At 43.9% G+C, this 20,697-nt stretch overlaps 2 protein-coding genes across 2 annotated transcripts in view; one reads left to right on the forward strand and one right to left on the reverse strand.

The window, feature by feature from the left end:
- LOC123750740 (dopamine receptor 1) overlaps positions 1–20,697 on the reverse strand; it is a 388,088-nt gene that overhangs the window by 267,016 nt on the left and 100,375 nt on the right. The gene's annotated exons all lie outside the window — the stretch shown is intronic.
- Positions 17,353–20,697, forward strand: part of LOC123766706 (NADPH-dependent diflavin oxidoreductase 1) — a 173,840-nt gene continuing 170,495 nt past the window's right edge. Inside the window, exon 1 of the mRNA XM_069307692.1 lies at positions 17,353–17,831. The gene's annotated coding sequence lies outside the window, so the exon portion shown is untranslated. The remainder of the gene's footprint in view (positions 17,832–20,697) is intronic.

The following is a 20,697-nucleotide window of genomic DNA, read 5'->3' on the forward strand; positions in this document are numbered from 1 at the left end:
TCAAATCAAATCCTTCACCATCTAAATTTTTCGCCAAATTTCTTCATCATTCAACTCCCTCTCCTCCTTTCAGGTTTCCTTTGACCACTTCTTCATCTCTTCACCCTCTCCTCCTCACCCCCCCCCCCAAGCTAGCTATAGAAGCGCTCACTGAACTAATAATTAGACCATCTGAGAGTCCTGTGTCCTCAAGGTTAATGAAAGAGCTCTCGACGAGAGGCAGTCTGGCGACGTCCCAAGGGGCAGGCTTCGCTCCTGTTGAAGGAACGACAGCTGGGGTGTGAAGGGCGGCGCAGCAGGAGGGGCAGCAGGAGGGGCAGGAGGAGGGGCAGGAGGAGGTGCAGCAGGAGGAGGAGCAGGAGGTGCAGGAGGAGGTGCAGGAGGGGTAGCAGGGGGAGCAGGAGGAGGTGCAGGAAGGGTAGCAGGAGGAGCAGGAGGAGGAGGAGCAGGAGGAGGTGCAGGAGGAGCAGGAGGAGGTGCAGGAGGGGTAGCAGGAGGTGCAGGAGGGGTAGCAGGAGGAGCAGTAGGAGGTGCAGCAGCAGCAGAAGGAGGTGCAGCAACAGCAGCAGCAGCAGTAGGAGGTGCCGCAGCAGCAGCAGCAGCAGTAGGAGGTGCAGCAGCAGCAGCAGAAGGTAAGGGAGGTAGAGATTAGAGGCATTAACTTGATCCCAATCTCTGTCTAGCTCTTCATACTTCACTCTTTCTTCAGAATGTCCGAATATTCATCCACCACCTAATTGGTCTTGAATAAGTTTAATCTTACCTCAAATCCTCGTCAAAAGACAGCAGCCAACCGCCTCCCTGCCTCAATCACTCACCCTTCCCTCTCAACCCCCAAACAATATATTTCTTGCCGTTTGAACAACATCAATTGTACTTAAATTAAGTTTTTTTCATACATTGTTTACAGACACACGATCTCTTTTAGAACAGGAACTTTCAGAGGTATCTTATATTTATTAAAATAATATTGTCTATTTCTCTATGGTTGGAGGCCAGCCGCCTCACGTGGGGTTCATTTGTAAGTAAATAGAGGGAAAAGTTTTCTGCAGAGATTCGGAGATTTGGTGATTGGTAATACCTCTAAGATGATTACTTTTGAAGGTGAAGGAAAGGCCCAGAATATTTATATAAATGTATTAAAAATCAAATTTTCGGATTTAACCTGCTTAATACGTTCTCAAGGTGCTGTATACAATGTACTGAGACAGTCGGAACATATACAACACTTTGAGAAAGGATTTTAGATCCGAAAATATGGTTTTTAATACATTTATACATATATATAGATTCTCTCCTTGTCCTTCGTTCATGCACTACAGCAATGTAATATATTTTTCCATGATTGCCTTCATATTCCTAATGCCTTCTTGAGGTTATCTTGAGATGATTTTGGGGCTTTAGTGTCCACCCCCAGGAAGCAGCCCGTGACAGCTGACTAACACCCAGGTACCTATTTTACTGCTAGGTAACAGGGGCATAGGGTGAAAGAAACTCTGCCCATTGTTTCTCTCCGGCGCCCGGGATCAAACCCGGGACCACAGGATCACAAGCCCAGCGTGCTGTCCGCTCGGCCAACTGGCTCCCCTTGAAGAGAATTTTTTCCCCCTTAATTTAGAGTCGCTCATCTGTTCAGAAATTTGCCGAGTCCAAGAACATTTATTCATTTATTTCCAGTATCGAAGAGGCCGGTTAAGGTCGAGGTCGAAGTCAAGGTCAAGGCCAAAGGTTCCTACCAAGTGTTAATACTTTTCACGTTAATGGATATTCATATCTCAAATAGGAATAAGTATTTCCTCCCACGTGGAGCCCCCGTGGGTTCTTGTTGCGAAAAAACTTCACCAGTTCGATAAGATTCTTTGGAAGTCTCTGAATGACCCGAAGAAAGTTTGAACCGAAAGTAACTTAAGAATTTCTTCTGCGGAATCCATCCACTTGGACTGGTCTGTGCTGTAATGCAGTTCTGGCGGGGTTCGATCCCCTGTGGTGTAAATAGTCGAGATGTTAGGGGTTCATTTCTTACACCAGGTGGCTATAGTCACTATTACAGTAAACAGGAACAAGGCGACTGTTGTGAGAGGCATAATGTGGAAATTCACTCATTTCCGAGGGTGAATACTTGAAGATTAACAGTTGGACATAAAGTAGAATTTTATAGCCAAAATTAACCAAAAAAAATCCTTATTTGGCTTACTTTTTTCACATTATTGATCGTTATTATCGATATTTATATCTACCTGAAAAATGGACATACAAATTGAATTTGAATATGAATTAACATTTTTACGATTTACTTCCAAACTAAACCTTTACTGTCTTTGTCTCTAATTCTCTCTCTCTCTCTCTCTCTCTCTCTCTCTCTCTCTCTCTCTCTCTCTCTCTCTCTCTCTCTCTCTGCTTCAGCCATACTGCTTCCCCACAAGAGTTTATTTAGGCAAATGCTATAAGGCGATAACAGAGCCGTTGACTGAGTGCGTGGGTGGTCAGATGAGTGCGTGGGTGGCCTGGCGGGTGAGTGCATGGTCTGGCGAGTGAGTGCATGGACGGGTGAGTGAATGTAAGTGGGTGAGCGGGTGAGTGAGTACATTGACATTTGAGTGACGGATAATAACATGGGTGGTGATTGTGTGAATTGACAGCTCAGTGTATGAATGGACAGCTCGGTGTATGAATGAACAGCTCAGTGTGTGAATGAACAGCTCGGTGTGTGAATGAACAGAGCTCAGTGTATGAATGAACAACTCGGTGTATGAATGAACAGCTCAATGAGTTACGAAAAACGGATAACTATTGGTCCTCATATATGATGACCAACACCATTAGATGAAGGGACGACGACGTTTTGGTCCGTCCTGGACCATTCTCAAGTCGATTGTGTGTTGATTCAAGTCGAAACGTAGCCGTCCCTTCACTTTCTAGTGTGTGTGGTTTGGTCAACAGAAAGATGAATAGGTTTGTACGTAGTTTCGCAAATGCTTGCCGAAGGTGGCTGGGAGGGAAGGGGGGGGGGTTTGGGGGGAGTGAAGGAAGGGGGGTGAACTACAGGGGGAGTTGTGGGGGGGGGGAAGTTGGGGTGAGGGAACAAGGGGGGGGGAGGAGTATTGGGGTTGAAAGATTGGGAGAGAAAGGGAATTAGCGGTGTTAATTCTCGTATTCATCTCTCAGTGATGACAAGTTATGCCACAACACTAACTCATCGTCGCTACGATAATCTTGGAAAATCAAAACATCAAATAATTTAGTGAATGAGAACAAAAAATTGTGTAAATTGTGATGTAAACAAACCGGCACCAATTAGAAATCATTTAGCGTGTTGCCGCGCACACCAAAAAAGGTTGAATAATTTTAAACATACAATAATCCACACGAGCAAATTATATTTTTCGAAAATTTGTGACACGTAAAGCGGATTTAATGATACAAATGTCGCCACTGTTTGGAAGGTAGCTGATATTAATGCTATAAATTAATGAGGATATTAAAATGTGGCCGACATGTCAAGGTGGTCGGTATTGGTGCTATGGGTTCTCTTTTACTGCTGTACGGGTTTTTACTGCTGCTCCTGCTGCTCCTGCTGGTACTGTTCCAGTTGCTGTAGGTACTGCTGCTCCTGCTGCTGCTCCTGCTCCTGCTGGTACTGCTGCTGCAGCTGTAGTTACTGCTGCTGGTGCACTACACCTCCCTAAAGTGCCTACTGGTAAATCCCAAATTGGTTTTCTAGCACTCTTCACGTGAGACAAGTTACAACAACATATTCTCATAATTTTAAAATTAGATTGTCATTACTAGTAATAAAAGAATGATTTTATTGATATCAGGCAAGTGTTTTCAGATTTTTCAGAGGAGGGGGGGAGTAGGGGGGCGTTGGTTTTATTTTGTTGGGGGGATTTTGGCATGTATTGAGAGCAGACTAATTCCCTGCGGTGAGTTTGGACTTGAAAGCTCCGTTTAGAGGATATTCTTGGATGAATGTGGTCAAGGGGATATTTGCAGATGCTCTGTGTCTGTGGTATTCAAGACCATAAGGAAGCAGTGGGATATTCTGGGAAGCGTCAACTTAGAGAGCCAGGTTGGTGCTCGTCTGGGGATTAATTGTGTAAACTGTATGAACAAAGTTGAACAGGAAAGAAAGTGGGAGGGAAGAATGTTTCTGTCTCTGTCTGTGGCCCCTGTCACTCTCTCTCTCTCTCTCTGTCTCTCTCTGTCTGTGGCCCCTGTCACTCTCTCTCTCTCTCTCTCTCTCTCTCTGTCTGTGGCCCCTGTCACTCTCTCTCTCTCTCTGTCTCTCTCTGTCTGTGGCCCCTGTCACTCTCTCTCTCTCTCTCTCTCTCTCTCTCTCTGTCTGTGGCCCCTGTCACTCTCTCTCTCTCTCTCTCTCTCTCTCTCTCTCTCTCTCTCTCTCTCTCTCTCTCTCTCTCTCTCTCTCTCTCTCTGTCTGTGGCCCCTGTCACTCTCTCTCTCTCTCTCTCTCTCTCTCTCTCTCTCTCTCTCTCTCTCTCTCTCTCTCTCTCTCTCTCTCTCTCTCTCTCTCTCTCTCTCTCTCTGTCTGTCTGTGGCCCCTGTCACTCTCTCTCTCTCTCTCTCTCTCTCTCTCTCTCTCTCTCTCTCTCTCTCTCTCTCTCTCTCTCTCTCTCTCTCTCTCTCTCTCTCTCTCTGTCTGTGGCCCCTGTCACTCTCTCTCTCTCTCTGTCTGTGGCCCCTGTCACTCTCTCTCTCTCTCTCTCTCTCTCTCTCTCTCTCTCTCTCTCTCTCTCTGTCTGTGGCCCCTGTCACTCTCTCTCTCTCTCTGTCTGTGGCCCCTGTCACTCTCTCTCTCTCTCTCTCTCTCTCTCTCTCTCTCTCTCTCTCTCTCTCTCTCTCTCTCTCTCTCTCTCTCTCTCTCTCTCTCTCTCTCTCTCTCTCTCTAGCACTATCACTCACAATCATCAGTGGTGGCGTAGTGGTAGCACACTCACCTAGCACCTTGCGAGCACTTTGCTACGGGTTCGTATACTGGTCTGGGATACTTGACTAGGTGCCAATCCTTAACTATGCCTCTGTTCACCCAGCAGTAATTGCGTTCCTCGACGTTTGACGGCTGGCGGTAGTTCCTGCTATGGATCACTATGCACTATAGTACAAACATTGACGTACTAAGCAATTAGATAGTAGAACTTTGTACTATTCACTTTATATAGTTCGAAAAAATGAAGCTAAAACCAAACTTAAATATTCCTAGGACGAGTATATTACACATAAGTGCTATATTAGATCACACATAAGTGCTATATTATATATTAGGCCTTTCGATAGCGTGTATTATGCATAGGAAGGTTAGGTTAGGGCATGAAAACCAAACCACACACCAGAAGATGAAGAGACACACACACACACACACACACACACACACACACACACACACACACACACACACACATATATATATATATATATATATATATATATATATATATATATATATATATATATATATATGACATCGACATAGCCACATAACCAAAATCTACATTGAATTCTTGGTCTAGATGGTTGATTACGGCTTCCATAAGAGCAAACAAGTTCATTAGGCAAAGATCTGCTTCTGAGAATCTGTTATGATTAAACGAGATGCGCTGAGAGATAAGTGAATGTTGCTATCCTCAGCATCCTCTCTTGATGATGCGAGGGCTTAAGATGATTGGTCTTTTTCGAAAATAGGAATAACATTTGCGTATTTCCAAGTTCGAAGAGCAGATATGTCATTAGCTAAAACAAAATAATATGGTTTTTTTATTAACTAGCAAAATTACAAAAAAAAAAATGTCATGTTTTTTTTGCACACTGGCGAATAAATATTTTAAATATCATTTTCATGGAAATATTTTCATGGGGGGATATTCTACAAGATCATTCAAATATATGAATGATCTTGAGAATATCCTCCTCGTCTCTCGTATAAATGTCAACTACTACGCTATTTTAACATTCAATTTACAATCCAAATTATCTCTAAACCCTTTAATGCCAAAAAAAAAAATAATCCCAATAGCATTATAACTACCACACAAGAACACAATTTAACCCCCCACTAATATAAGCAATCCAACTACCGTATAAAAAGATTAAGACATTTAGACAGGTTCTTGTAGAAAGCGCTACAAGACCAACCGAGTAGAAGTAGACAGGTGAGTTTACGAGGCACTTCAAGCAACAGCCTTTATAGATCAAGCCATCACGGAACAAGCCCTGGTCTTAAGCTGGGATTTGGAGGGTAGAGGAATTCACAGAACCCTCTCCAAATATACTCCAGGTATACTCCTGCTCTTCTCTCTATAAATATAATAGACATGGTCTCACTCTGTCTCAATTACCATGATAATTCCGCCTCTGTGAATTGCATTTAGAAGAGTCAAGGCTGAACACACAAGACTGATAACAGTCTAGCGTCAACCCTACACATAATATGATATCTTGAGGTTATCTTGAGATGATTTCGGGGCTTAGTGACCTCGCGGTCCGGACCTCAACCAGGCCTCCACCCCCAGGAAGCAGCCCGTAGCAGCTGTCTAACTCCCAAGTACCTATTTAATGTTAGGTAGCAGGGGCATCAGGGTGAAAGAAACATTTTGCCCATTTCTCTCCGCCTCCATTGGGGATCGAACCAGGAACCTCAGGACTGCGAATCCGAAGCGCTGTCCACCCAACTGTCAGGCGCCCTAACACATAACGTGATATCAACCATACACATAACATGATATCAACCATACACATAACATGATATCAACCATAGTGGCTATACTAGTTTTCGGCTTCCTTTTGACAATTACCCACTTGCTTGCTTCTCTACAATGACTCAAACGTCGCTTTTCGCTCGTTTTCCTTAAGGCCAAAAATTGTCGTACAAGAAAATTGGCAGCAGCTGACAAAACTGACGTACTGTCCCGTTTTCTGTTTTGGGTCCTCTGGTTGGTTAGGTGAGGGCACTATAAACTGACCGTTTTTTTTAACATTGGGAAACCTTAGGAGGACGGTGCTGCTCAAACAAGCAGCACAAACATCAAGAAAAACACTTGTCTATACTGACACACGTGTTTACAGCAAACAGGTGCCTCGTAGCCTGGTGGATAGCGCGCTGGACTCGTAATTCTGTGGCGCGGGTTCGATTCCCGCACGAGGCAGAAACAAATGGGCAAAGTTTCTTTCACCCTGTTACCTAGCAGTAAATAGGTACCTGGGAGTTAGTCAGCTTTCATGGGCTGCTTCCTGGAGGTGGAGGCCTGGTCTAGGACCGGGCCGCGGGAACACTAAAGCCCCGAAATCAACTCAAGATAACCAAGGTGTATTGCAGCAACCAATCACTAGGCAAGGCAAACTATCTGCAACAAATAAGTTGTGTGGCTGCACAGTCTGATTGATCAGGAAACTTCCCTTCCCCCCCGGCAAATTGCCAGACATAATAATTAAGTGGAACATGCAAGCCGATTTCTACGATGGATTCCCAATGATTCCAGGTCGTGATTTTTACGACAGGAATTTATTCTCGACGCTGTCGTAGCTTATGTGAATCTGTTTATTGAATTCACGTAATTCAAAGCATCTTTGTGAGAGAGTGCTAGTTATTGGCTCACAAAATCAGTCAATTCGCCTTCCTCATTTTGAGTATTCGAAACAAAATGGCAACCTGAAGGCCAGCAAATTATAAGACACACACACACACACACACACACACACACACACACACACACACACACACACACACACACACACACACACACACACACACACACACACACACACACAGAGAGTGGTAGACGGTTGGAACAAGTTAGGGGAGAAGGTGGTGGAGGCCAAGACCGTCAGTAGTTTCAAAGCGTTATATGACAAAGAGTGCTGGGAAAACGGGATACCATGATCGTAGCTCTCATCCTGTAACTACATTTAGGTAATTACACACACACACACACACACACAGACACACACACACACACACACAGACACACACACACACACACACACACACACACACACACACACCTATAAATACCCCAGCTATTCACACCCTGATTTGACAGGTGGACCTTGGAGACGAGTGACTTAACTCTTCACAGGACCCCTCCACTCACTTAACTATATAAGCAAGTCTCGGGCCTCCGTAAACACTAGCTGATCACAGCTAATGAAGTCTGTTGGGCGGCCTGTGTTGTGAGGAAAATATTTTGTCAAACGTTTGAGTTGCTTCTTAGTTGAGGTTCAGAGTTGGGAAGACCTTTTTTTTAGGTATTATTCAGGCGGTATATATTGCGTTTATCTTTGAACATTACATGCTACGCGTCGCTCTGAGTATTATACACAATGTGTGGCTTTGAATATACACAATTTGTGGCTTTGGACATACACAGTATGGGGCTCTGAACATCATACACAAAGTATATCTGTGACTCGACGATTTGATTGTTTCTGTATATCTCTGCCAGATTTTTTCACCACAGATTCAATACGATCACTTCCCCTGATTCAGCATATTTGCATTGAGTTCTTCTTACCGTTTCTCCTGTATTTATAACCTTACATATATCTGGGTTTAGGTCCAATAGCCATCGCTTTAGTCTTTAGGGATCTCTAAGGAGAACTGCCTGTTCCCGATAAAACGATTTCAATTAAATTACGGTGTCTCGAGTTGGTCTTCACCTTTTTGCATGGTACCTGAGTCCACTAACTGGTAACTAGGATACCTAGTTAGTAACATCAGTCTGTAGCTGGGACATTAGATATTAAAACCAATTTCAAGTTGGGATGCTAGTTAGGTTAGGTTAATCTGTAGATAGGGATGTTAGTGAAGTCAGTCTCATGTTGGAATATTAGTTAGTAATCTATAAAAGGTATACCAGATAATTATCATTGTTTGTAATTCCGTGGTTCCTAATTACATTCTTGTCAAAATGTATTACAAATTGGCGCTTTGCAAACAATTAGCAACTTCCAGGTTTCAAGTGAGGCTTCAGCTGTACTCACCTTGTTGTGCTTGTGGGGGTTGAGCTTTGGCTGTTTGGTCCCGCCTCTCAACCGTCAGTCAACTGGTGTACAGGTTTCTGAGCCTACTGGGTTCTATCATATCTACATTTGAAACTGTGTATGGAGTCAGCCTCCATCACATCACTGCCTAATGCATTCCGGAATATCTGTTAACTACTCTGATACTGAAAAGTTTCTTTCTAACGTGACCTGTGGCTCATTTGGGTACTCAGTCTCCAACTGTGTCCCCTTGTTCGCGTACCACCTGAGTTAAATAGTGTATCCTTATATACCCCTGTCAATTCCTCTGAGAATTTTGTAGGTAGTGATCATGTCTACCATTTACTCTTCTGTCTTCTAGTGTTGTGAGGTGCATCTCACGCAGGCTTTTCCTCGTAACTCATGCTTCTTAGTTCTGGGACTAGTCTAGTGACATACCTCTGAACTTTTTCCAGCTTCGTCTTGTGCTTGATAAGGTACGGGCTCCATGTTGGGGCCCGCATACTCCAGGTGTGTGTGTGTGTACTCACCTATATGTACTCACCTATATGTGCTTGCAGGATCGAGCATTGACTCTTGGATCCCGCCTTTCTAGCTATCGGTTGTTTACAGCAATGACTCCTGTCCCATTTCCCTATCATACCTAGTTTTAAAAGTATGAATAGTATTTGCTTCCACAACCTGTTCCCCAAGTGCATTCCATTTTTCTACTACTCTCACGCTAAAAGAAAACTTCCTAACATCTCTGTGACTCATCTGAGTTTCCAGTTTCCACCCATGTCCCCTCGTTCTGTTATTATTACGTGTGAACATTTCATCTATTTCCACTTTGTCAATTCCCCTGAGTATTTTATATGTCCCTATCATATCTCCTCTCTCCCTTCTTTTCTCTAGTGTCGTAAGGTTCAGTTCCTTCAGCCGCTCTTCATATCCCATCCCTCGTAGCTCTGGGACAAGCCTCGTCGCAAACCTCTGAACCTTCTCCAGTTTCTTTATGTGTTTCTTCAGGTGGGGGCTCCATGATGGCGCGGCATACTCTAAGACGGGTCTCACGTAGGCAGTGTAAAGCGCCCTAAAAGCTTCCTCATTTAGGTTTCTGAATGAAGTTCTAATTTTCGAAGTGTGTGTGTGTGTGTGTGTGTGTGTGTGTGTGTGTGTGTGTGTGTGTGTGTGTGTGTGTGTGTGTGTGTGTGTGTGTGTGTGTGTATGTTTATGTGTTCATGTACGCTCCAATTCCAGCTAATCATAATCATCCATTACATCTATTCACAACAGATGTATCATGTCTGGATCATGTCTATTCATCTTTTTCCGATATACTTAAACTTAGTTATCACATCAATCTCCGTATCTCATACATATCGGACCAGTTTTCTAATTAAGATAAAAAACATAGACTAGATTACATGGCAAACATACTCTAATTTTCATGGCGTGTCCTTGTCAACAGAGACGACAATTTGTATAGTGTATTAATTCGGTAAATACACTCTTTATAAATATAATAATATACACACACACTCACGACGACTCGCTAATACCCCACACGCGGGACCATATTCTCTCGCCTCATCAGAACGAACCTGAATATAGCAAAGATTGAGTTCAGTACATAGTGTGGTAGCTATGTGGTGTTGAATTTAACTGCTGTGTGTTCTGGCATAGATTAAATTATTATTTAGAGCTTTTTACCACTCTCTTTCTGAGTTTGTCTGTCTGTCTCTCTCTCTCTCTCTCTCTCTCTCTCTCTCTCTCTCTCTCTCTCTCTCTCTCTCTCTCTCTCTCTCTCTCTCTCTCTCTCTCTCTCTCTCTCTCTCTCACTGTTATCTTGAGGGTTATCTTGAGATGATTTCGGGGCTTTAGTGTCCCCGCGGCCCGGTCCTCGACCAGGCCTCCACCCCAAGAAAGCAGCCCGTGACAGCTGACTAACACCCAGGTACCTTTTTTACTGCTAGGTAACAGGGGCATAGGGTGAAAGAAACTCTGCCCATTGTTTCTCGCCGGCGCCCGGGATCGACCCCGGGACCACAGGATCACAAGTCCAGCGTGATGTCCGCTCGGCCGACCGGCTGTAAGTACAAATATCTTATAATTTATTAAAAATACAACATAAGAATAGTTTCCTGTTAACTTTGAGGAGAGGACGAGGCTGGGAAGATGTAGAGGTTCAGTGATAATTTACGCATTTTCACCCTTTGCAACTTTGAAACCATAGTGTGATGAATATAACATTTCTGGTTATCTTCCCGATATCAGTACGTAATGTTTTAAAATACAGTAGTAAAAAATGGTTTAGGGGAAATGGGAGCAGGTACTACTGCCAAGCTCTTCATGGTACTAGTAAGTATGTGACTGTGGAAAGGTGTTTCCTCCTGATTCTGGTGACCCTAATCCGACCATGTTGGGTACATGCCACACAGGAATTAAGGTGCAAAGTTGGAGAAAGCTAGCCCCCAAGCATATGCAGAATAAAGTACATCTGAATGTTGGAAAAATATTGTCATTAGACCATACATGTAGAGACAGACCATCCATTACCACTATGTCACAGTATAATGATCAAGGTCCCGTTACAATGACTAGAAATCACAATAGAAGGTGAATATACCAAGTATCCAGAACCTACAAGTGTGGGATATTGACCCCACACGTGTGGGTATTGACCCTACACGTGTGGGTATTGACCCTACACGTGTGGGTATTGATTCCACATGTGTGGGTATTATCTTAGAGTTTGTTCATTAAGACCAACATAATATTTATAGGCCTAATTAGCTCATAAACCCTCCACATGTGCTCATTATTTATTATACACAACCACATGTTTAAGGTCTATTTGCAAATTGCTGGCTGTAAACTCCTTATACGGTAGCTTTAAGATAACTCTATTCAACTACGTAGCTTCATCTAAGCGTCCTTGAAATCATTTAGAATTTTCTCTATATTATGTTCATCATTTAGCCAAGACAAAATTAAATTTTTAAATTTTAATGGCGTTAAATCGATCGAATATTCAATTAATAATTGTATTGCTTGGGAATTATAATGATGGAAAAACTCTTTCATAACGCAGTTCTAGTAGGCATCCATTAGTCTCGGGAGACTATGGAGTTGGGGCCTGGAGTGGCCTCTCCAGGGCGGAAAATCTGAGTAGGTTGATATGGAGAAGTTGTTACCCATGCAGCAGGTCCCTCCCTCTCCACGGGGGACCTGCGAAAGTCTCCAATGGAAAGGCAAACGTACTTACGTACGTACAAACGTACCAAATCCTCGTACTTATTCAATTACCATGGTGGGGTAGGCTACTTTTGGACTTCAACGACAGCAAGTCCTTTTTCTAATGCATTCCCATTGTTGTGTTACTATTAGCATTGTGTCAGACTTTCGACGATGGTAAGTCTTTTGCCTAAAGGCGTCGGGGAGGCGAGAGGTTGGCCTCAGCTCAGGTAATGGTGCAGCTTCCTCAGGTAAGATTTATGAACCAGGGACGGCCCTCTTCCCCGGAGGTTCTGGCAGGGATTCAGATCCATAAATTGCATCTCGTGGCCAGGTTTAGGTCCATGAGTCAGGTGAGATATCCTTGTGTGGCCGTGTTGATTGTTGCTTGCCTTGTGTTGTTAGTGGGGATTGTTGGGAGGGGGGGGTTGGGGGAGGGAAGGAAGGGGGGGTTGGAGGGAGGGAAGAGAGGGGGTTGGAGGGAGGGGGAGAGGGAAGGGGGGGGTTGGAGGGAGGGGGAGAGGGAAGGGGGGGGTTGGAGGGAGGGGGAGAGGGAAGGGGGGGGTTTGGAGGGAGGGGGAGAGGGAAGGGGGGGTTTGGAGGGAGGGGGAGAGAGAGAAAGAGTTCGCTGTACGTGAACAAATATGGTGTCAAGAACGCGACTTGTGTATATATATATATACACTTGTGAATGTATACACACCAACATACAGCTCGACATGTTTATACACTAGTACTTACAATCGAGGCAGAAACTAATAGATCGTTTCTTTCTCCTGGTGCATCTGTTCACCTAGCAGTGAATAGGTATCTGGGATTTAGATAAGTGCTACGGGCTGCTTCCTGGGGGCATTCACCTAGTTGTGTTTGCGGGGGTTGAGCTTTGCTCTTTCGGCCCGCCTCTCGACTGTCAGTCAACTGTTTACTAACTACTTTTTTTTCACACCACACACCCACACACACACCAGGAAGCAGGCTGTGACAGCTGACTAACTCCCAGGTACCTATTTACTGCTAGGTAACAGGGGCATTTAGGGTGAAAGAAACTTTGCCCATTTGTTTCTGCCTGGTGCGTGTGTGTGTAAGAAATATATGTAGTGGACATAATAGAGTGCAACCACATCAACGCGAGTGCATCCGGGTGAATATATCTTGATGAGTACATCTAGCAGAGTACATATAGCAGAGTACATCAAAGTGATCACATCTAACTGATAACATCTGGCGTAAACATTTAATACTTATATCATTTTTCGATAGCATAAATCAACTACAACAGCCAGTACAAGATTAGAGCAGGTCAATATGAGTGGAAAACAGAAATATTTGAGCGTGAAAAGATTTTTTTCTAGCGGTACTGTACACAAGACTTCAGAGTGAATACAGCTTCAACTCTGGTACTCAGCTCAGGTATTCAGCTCGTTGTCAATCAACTTCTCTTGTCAACACTTGTCAATCAATCCATAGTGCCAATAAATCTACTGCCCGTTTCAATCTACTTTCCTCGTCAATCATCATCAATCAGCCAGTGCGGCGGACAAAATAGACAATCCATTTAGCCGAGAATGAAGCTGAGTGGACGGCGGCCAGCCTGTGATCACCTGAATCAATGATCATCAATCAATCAACGCACGAATCATTAAAACAAACGCATGCGAACAGGTTTTTACGACTAAATAATATTGCAGGTGAATCCGACCGGTTGGCTTCCCTGATCCGGCCACCAATTCATCCATTTGTATAATTCTGTGTATGTGTTTTTTTGGGGGGAAAGAGAGAACATGTATCCTTTATTAATGGCAGTATGCCTGGCAATAGTGGACCTATCCCCCTCCCCCACTTTTCCCTCTCCTATTTTACCCCCTACTACCCATGCTCGTCCCCCCTACTCCTTCCCCCCTCTATCCTTCTATCCCCCCCCCCTCTCTCATACGCTCAACCCTAACCCCATTCTTTCCCTGGTTATGTATTCGGCGCTTAAATTACAAACCTGGCATTTCGAGTTCAATTCTTGATCTGTTTTTTCGTCTAACATTGCCAACTATTGTGCCTGATATTTCCTCCTATTGGGGTTGATATTACCTCCTATTTGGGCTGATATTACCTCCTATTGGGGCTGATATTACCTCCTATTGGGGCTGATATTACCTCCTATTGTGCCTGATATTACCTCCTATTGTGCCTGATATTTCCTCCTATTGGGGCTGATATTACCTCCTATTGTGCCTGATATTACCTCCTATTGGGGCTGATATTACCTCCTATTGTGCCTGATATTACCTCCTATTGGGGCTGATATTTCCTCCTATTGGGGCTGATATTACCTCCTATTGGGGCTGATATTTCCTCCTATTGTGCCTGATATTACCTCCTATTGTGCCTGATATTTCCTCCTATTGGGGCTGATATTACCTCCTATTGGGGCTGATATTTCCTCCTATTGGGGCTGATATTACCTCCTATTGGGGCTGATATTACCTCCTATTGGGGCTGATATTACCTCCTATCGTGCCTGATATTACCATATGTACTCCCCATGTAAGAACACACGAGAGCCTTACCATGTAGTTACACACACAAAAGAGCCTCTCCTCCCCCCCCCCCCAAGTAATCACACACACACAAGAGCTCTCCTCTTTACACTAATTACCCACTAACTAGGCGACCAACTTTCCAACACAGCCAGGAGAGAAGTTATTGAAGAGAGTGGTCCCAAATGGTACCCTTCGCTCACTGTGATTTTGCAAAGTTAAATTGCTCTTCGTTGGCAGTCGAGCCTCGCTGTTAAGTTCGCCTGTTGTGTGATGCATGTGGTTTTGTTCCGTTAGGTTAGAGGGAAGACAGCTTTTACAATTATTTAATTTTTTTTAATTAATAAATTCATTAGATTGTAGGTACATATATTTCACTTTGAGCTTTTTCCTGTTATAATATCGTTTTTTTTCTTTCTCAGTTGTATTATCAAGTTTTTTTCCTAGTTGTATTATGAAGCTTTTTTTTAGTTGTATCTTCAAGCTTTCAAAAAACTCCATACACAGTTTCAAATATAGATATGATAGAGCCCAATAGGCTCAGGAATCTGCACACCAGTTGATTGACAGTTGAGAGGCGGGACCAAAGAGCCGAAGCTCCACCCCCTGCAAGCACAACTAGGTGAGTACAGGAAGCTCATATTAAATTAATTAACAGCTCAACTACCCAACAAACTTGAGTGAGGGCAGTAACTAATCGGTAAGGCCATTACAGTGGGTTCTGCTCCGAGTGATGCAATGCAGTGCACTGAATAGTGTCTGGGATGCTCCCGTACGCAGGTTCGAATCCTCGTCACGGCCCTTGTGGATTTGTTCACTTGATGCATCACGTTAGTGTGATCTCTGAGTGTAGTGTGTATTGCGGGGGCTTCACTAACTATAACGTATACTCCCTACGGATAATTTTAATGTCCTTGAACTAGTCAATCAGAACAGAGATTGCTTTGGTCCTTAAACTAGCCAATCAGAATTGAGCTTGTTTATAGAGTTCTGTATATTCTGCCTGGCTACCACCCCAATACCTTAGATATTAACAGGCTTCCAGACGGGCAAATGGTAGTTAATGCGAGTACTTCATTCCCGCCAAAAATGACGTTCCCGCCAAAAAACGTTCCCGCCAAAAAACGTTCCCGCCAAATAAAAGACATTCCCGCCAAAACGCTACCCGGCAACTTCCTGTCTATGTTCCCTACACATAAACTGTCGTTACTGCAGTTGTTCCTGGACACCTCTGATTCACGTCCTGATAGACTGATGAAGATTAAGCCACCCAAGAGGTAGCATGGGATGAACAACCCGTCCTCTTAAAAATAACGTCACTTTTGGCTCGTATGCGGCGCTATGGCCAAATCTGGACGTAATTTGAAATGAAATCGACTCACAAAAGTGACGTTCTATTCCGTTTTCTGTTTGAGTCGTCCGGCGTACGCGCAGAGGTTATGAGAGGACACTTTAAATTAACGTTTTTCATAACGTTTTGAAACGTTATGACAATTTCCTGCCCACCTAACCTATCAGAGGACCCTTAACTTACTGTTGTTGAAAAAAAAATCCCAAATTTATTTTTATTTTTTTTCATTTTCAAATTACGTCCAAATTCGGCCATACGGACAAACGGCCAAAAACGACGTTCTTTTTAAGAGGACAGGTTGTACGGGGTAGCCTTGCCTTGCCTCATCGCCCTTATAAACCAAAATACTTTCATTACGAGGTAACGAAAACTGCTATATCTATATATCACCACTGATACATAGCACGGGCTCACCATAGCCCGTGCTACTTGCCCCGCTCCTGTGCCAGGTAAGTTACGGGCTCACCATAGCCCGTGCTACTTGGAACTTGTTCCGAGTAGCTGAATCTATAACAACAACAACATGATATATAGCTATAGCAGAAGGGCGATATAGCTATCAATCAAAGACTGTCCCCAACTTCCTTATAGGAGGAAATTACAAATAAGATTTTAAAAGATAATTTGCATAGTTAAGTTAAATTACATCAACGCAGTTAATAATATTAACAAAATGTGGTTCAGGAGCTCGGTCAGGAGGGCAGTGGATGGCCTTCACAGGTCGGGAAACTACCGGTTAACAGCAATTACTGAGGGAGAGGTTGCTCGACTACCTCGTATGGGGGGGGTGAGGGGGGGGGCTGGGTGTTCTCTAGTGGTGGGTGTGTCGTTGTGGCTCTTGTGTTGCTTGGGCTCTTGTGTGTTGTGTGGGGCTCTTGTGTAGTTAGTTGCTCCTGAAGGCACTTGTACGATTACACGAGATATCGTAGGTGTTATCTGTGTTCTGGCCCGTGTATAGTGAACCGCGTATCCGACCCTGTGTATAGTGAACCTTATGTGTCTGACCCTGTGTATAGTGAACCTTATGTGTCTGATTCTGTGTATAGTGAGCCGTGTATCCGACTCTGTGTATAGTGAACCGTATATCCGACCCTGTGTATAGTGAACCTTATGTGTCCGACCACGTGTCCAGTGAACCTTATGTGTCCCATAATAACTGGACACATCCAGTACGACCCTTTTGGGAGCAGGGGATGTTTGACGACGCGTTCTGGTGACGTCACGTGTCGTTGACGTCACCGTAAGTGTGGTGACGTCACCGTGAGTATGGTGACGTCACTGTGAGTATGGTGACGTCACCACTCAGTGTTTACGTTAGTGAACAACGAAGACTAACGAGCAGTTGGCCGCTTCATAACGAGCCTTGGAGGTCTGGTCCTATAGCGGCGCCTCGAACCAGCGTCCGTGTTGACACCGCCTGGCCACACGCACATGTGTGTACGGCTCAAACAATTCCTGCCTGTCCAAAGTTCTTAATTGGTGAACCACTCTCTGACCCGTCCGGAACGAGCCATCAGGGACCTACAATGCGCCTTTCTGGTCAAGTGTTCGACGATGGCCCCATGGAGTCACAGGCGTAGTTGGATCACAACCGGATGGTCCTTGGTTCGACTCCCTAAAGCAGGACATAAGCGCTTGGGCAGCGTTTTCTGTCTCTCCTGATGCTTCTGATCACCTCACAGTATATCAAGTACTGTGAAAGCTTTGCCGCAAGTGGAACACCTGTCACAGAAGACCCGATTGTGAGTACAATCCACATGTTTGTATCGGTGATTGTATGTAGTGTAGTATTGTATTTCGTGTATAGATTTGCTAGTGTCCCCCGGATACAACGTCCACTAGTTTGCAAGTATACAATTAATGCGTGTCGTAATCAAATCAAATAAAATGTTTATTTTAGGTAAAATACATACATACAAGGGACCCAAGGAGGCCTGGTCGACGACCGGGCCGCGGGGACGCTAAGCCCCGGAAGCACTTCAAGGTAAGTGGGGATACAAAAATTGAGGAATTTGATCAAGTGGTAAGTAACGTAACAAGAGTAGCACTGTAACACTTCCCGTCCTTCGTTACAGGAACACTGTATAAGTGAACAAATCCACAAGGGCCGTGACGAGGATTCGAACCTGCATCCGGGAGCATCCCAGACACGCAAATCTTGTGGATTTGTTCATTTGATGCATCACGTTAGTGTGATCTCTGTGTGTGACACTGTATAAGTCACTAACACCCCCCCCTTTTTGTGTATGTGTTTCGTATTCATGAAAAATATACTCCAGAGATCAGTCAGGGTGCAGAACACCTAGGCAGGACAGTGGTTGATCAAATATATGTATATATACACACACAGAAATCCCAATAGCGTGATGTATCAAATGAACAAATCCACAAGGGCCGTGACGAGGATTCGAACCTACGTCCGAGAGGATCCCAGACGCTGGCTCAGTCGATTAAGGCAGCGTCTGGGATCCTCTAGGACATAGGTTCGAATCCTCGTCACGGCCCTTGTGGATTTGTTCACATGTATATAGTTTTGCTGTGGTAACTGCCAGAGAACCTGGTCTTGTTTTAATGGGTACACAGACTTGTACCCAAGGGTTGATCTAATGGGTACACAGACTTGTTTGTACCCAAGGGTTGCTCTAATGGGTACACAGACTTGTTTGTACCCAAGGGTTGCTCTAATGGGTACACAGACTTGTTTGTACCAAGGGTTGCTCTAATAGGTACACAGACTTGTACCCAAGGGTTGCTCTAATAGGTACACAGACTTGTACCCCAGGGTTGCTCTAATAGGTACACAGACTTGTACCCAAGGGTTGCTCTAATAGGTACACAGACTTGTACCCCAGGGTTGCTCTAATAGGTACACAGACTTGTACCCAAGGGTTGCTCTAATAGGTACACAGACTTGTACCCAAGGGTTGCTCTAATAGGTACACAGACTTGTACCCCAGGGTTGCTCTAATAGGTACACAGACTTGTACCCCAGGGTTGCTCTAATAGGTACACAGACTTGTACCCCAGGGTTGCTCTAATGGGTACACAGACTTGTACCCAAGGGTTGCTCTAATGGGTACACAGACTTGTTTGTACCCAAGGGTTGCTCTAATTGGTACACAGAATTGTACCCAAGGGTTGCTCTAATGGGTACACAGAATTGTACCCAAGGGTTGCTCTAATGGGTACACAGACTTGTTTGTACCCAAGGGTTAATCTAATAGGTACACAGACTTGTATCCCAAGAGTTGCTCTAATGGGTACACAGAATTGTACCCCAAGGGTTGCCTTAATATTTACCTAGACATGTTCCCAGATGATAAGTGATAAAATAGATTAATGCCTTGAATGATAAACACAGATCAAAGTCCTCTCCACCTATTAGATCATGCCCTAAATGCCCTAGATACCCACATATCTCTGTACCCACAAGACCAAGGCTTGGGGGAACAAATCACTGTACCCACACTAAAACTACATTAATTATAGAGGGCATTGATCAGTATTTATCGCACACACTCACTCCGCCTACACATTCACACATCACCATCACAATTATCACCTGCTGTGAGTCCCTAGAAAGCCATTTTTCTTAGACTGAAACGAGAAACGCCTATTTCTCTAAGGATACAAATGCCTCTCATTTCTGGGTCAGTGTTCATATATTTTACTGGGACATGATTCCTATTTCCGCCTCTTACAAGGCAGTCAGTAGAGGATTTGTCTTCGACTCACAGAAGGTAAATTTCTTTACAGCGCTTAAGTCTTTCTATATAGATATAGTGATTATTTTCCGATGGAATAATTTTGTATTAGAAGCAAGGACAAAGGTCACAGAAAACTAGGCTGAAAGAACTTTAATGAGAATTGATTTTATCTTTTATAATTTTTTTTAGTTTATAATTTGTGAAAGTATGGAAGGTATTTCTCGAGTCTCCATCCTCGAGGCGTTTCTAAGGAAGGTTGAAGTATGACTTAAGGTTGAAGGTTGACCTCCAACATTTGGAGGGGTTGTGACTTTTTTTTACTCTTGTTGTTTGCTTTCTCTGACTTTCTCCCTTGTTTTCATCTCCCTCTTTCTCATCTGTTGCTTATTTTTTCCTTTTTTTATCTGTGTTACCCACATTCACCCAATCGTCTGTTACCCTATCTCTATTTTTCGTGTTACTCTCTCCTATTTTCTCCTCTTACCCTCTCCCTCCTTTTTCTCTGTTGCTTTCTCCAGGTTTCTCGTGTTTCTCTCTCTTCTTTCTCTTTTGTTACCCTCTTCCCCTTTCTCTTCTCTTATCCGCTTTTTATTCTTCCATCTAAAGCTGCTCTCCATCACTAAATCTTTCTCCTACCTTTCCTCTCTCTCTTCCTCCTTTTCTCGCTTTCTCTTCCCTTTTCCCTCGCGTATTTCCCCTTCCATTTTCCCCTCTCCACCTCACATTTATTTGTCATTTTCTATTTCTCAATACATGGAATAAGTAATCAAATACAAATGTATTCGTTACATAATAGTTGTAAATATTTAAGTCTTGAATATATGAGAACACACACACACACACACACACTCACGCACGCACACGCACACGCACACTCAAAGTCACGTATCGCCAAGTGAAT

Source organism: Procambarus clarkii, chromosome 60 (genome assembly GCF_040958095.1).
Source record: "Procambarus clarkii isolate CNS0578487 chromosome 60, FALCON_Pclarkii_2.0, whole genome shotgun sequence".
In the NCBI taxonomy this organism is placed as follows: Eukaryota; Metazoa; Arthropoda; class Malacostraca; order Decapoda; family Cambaridae; genus Procambarus; species Procambarus clarkii.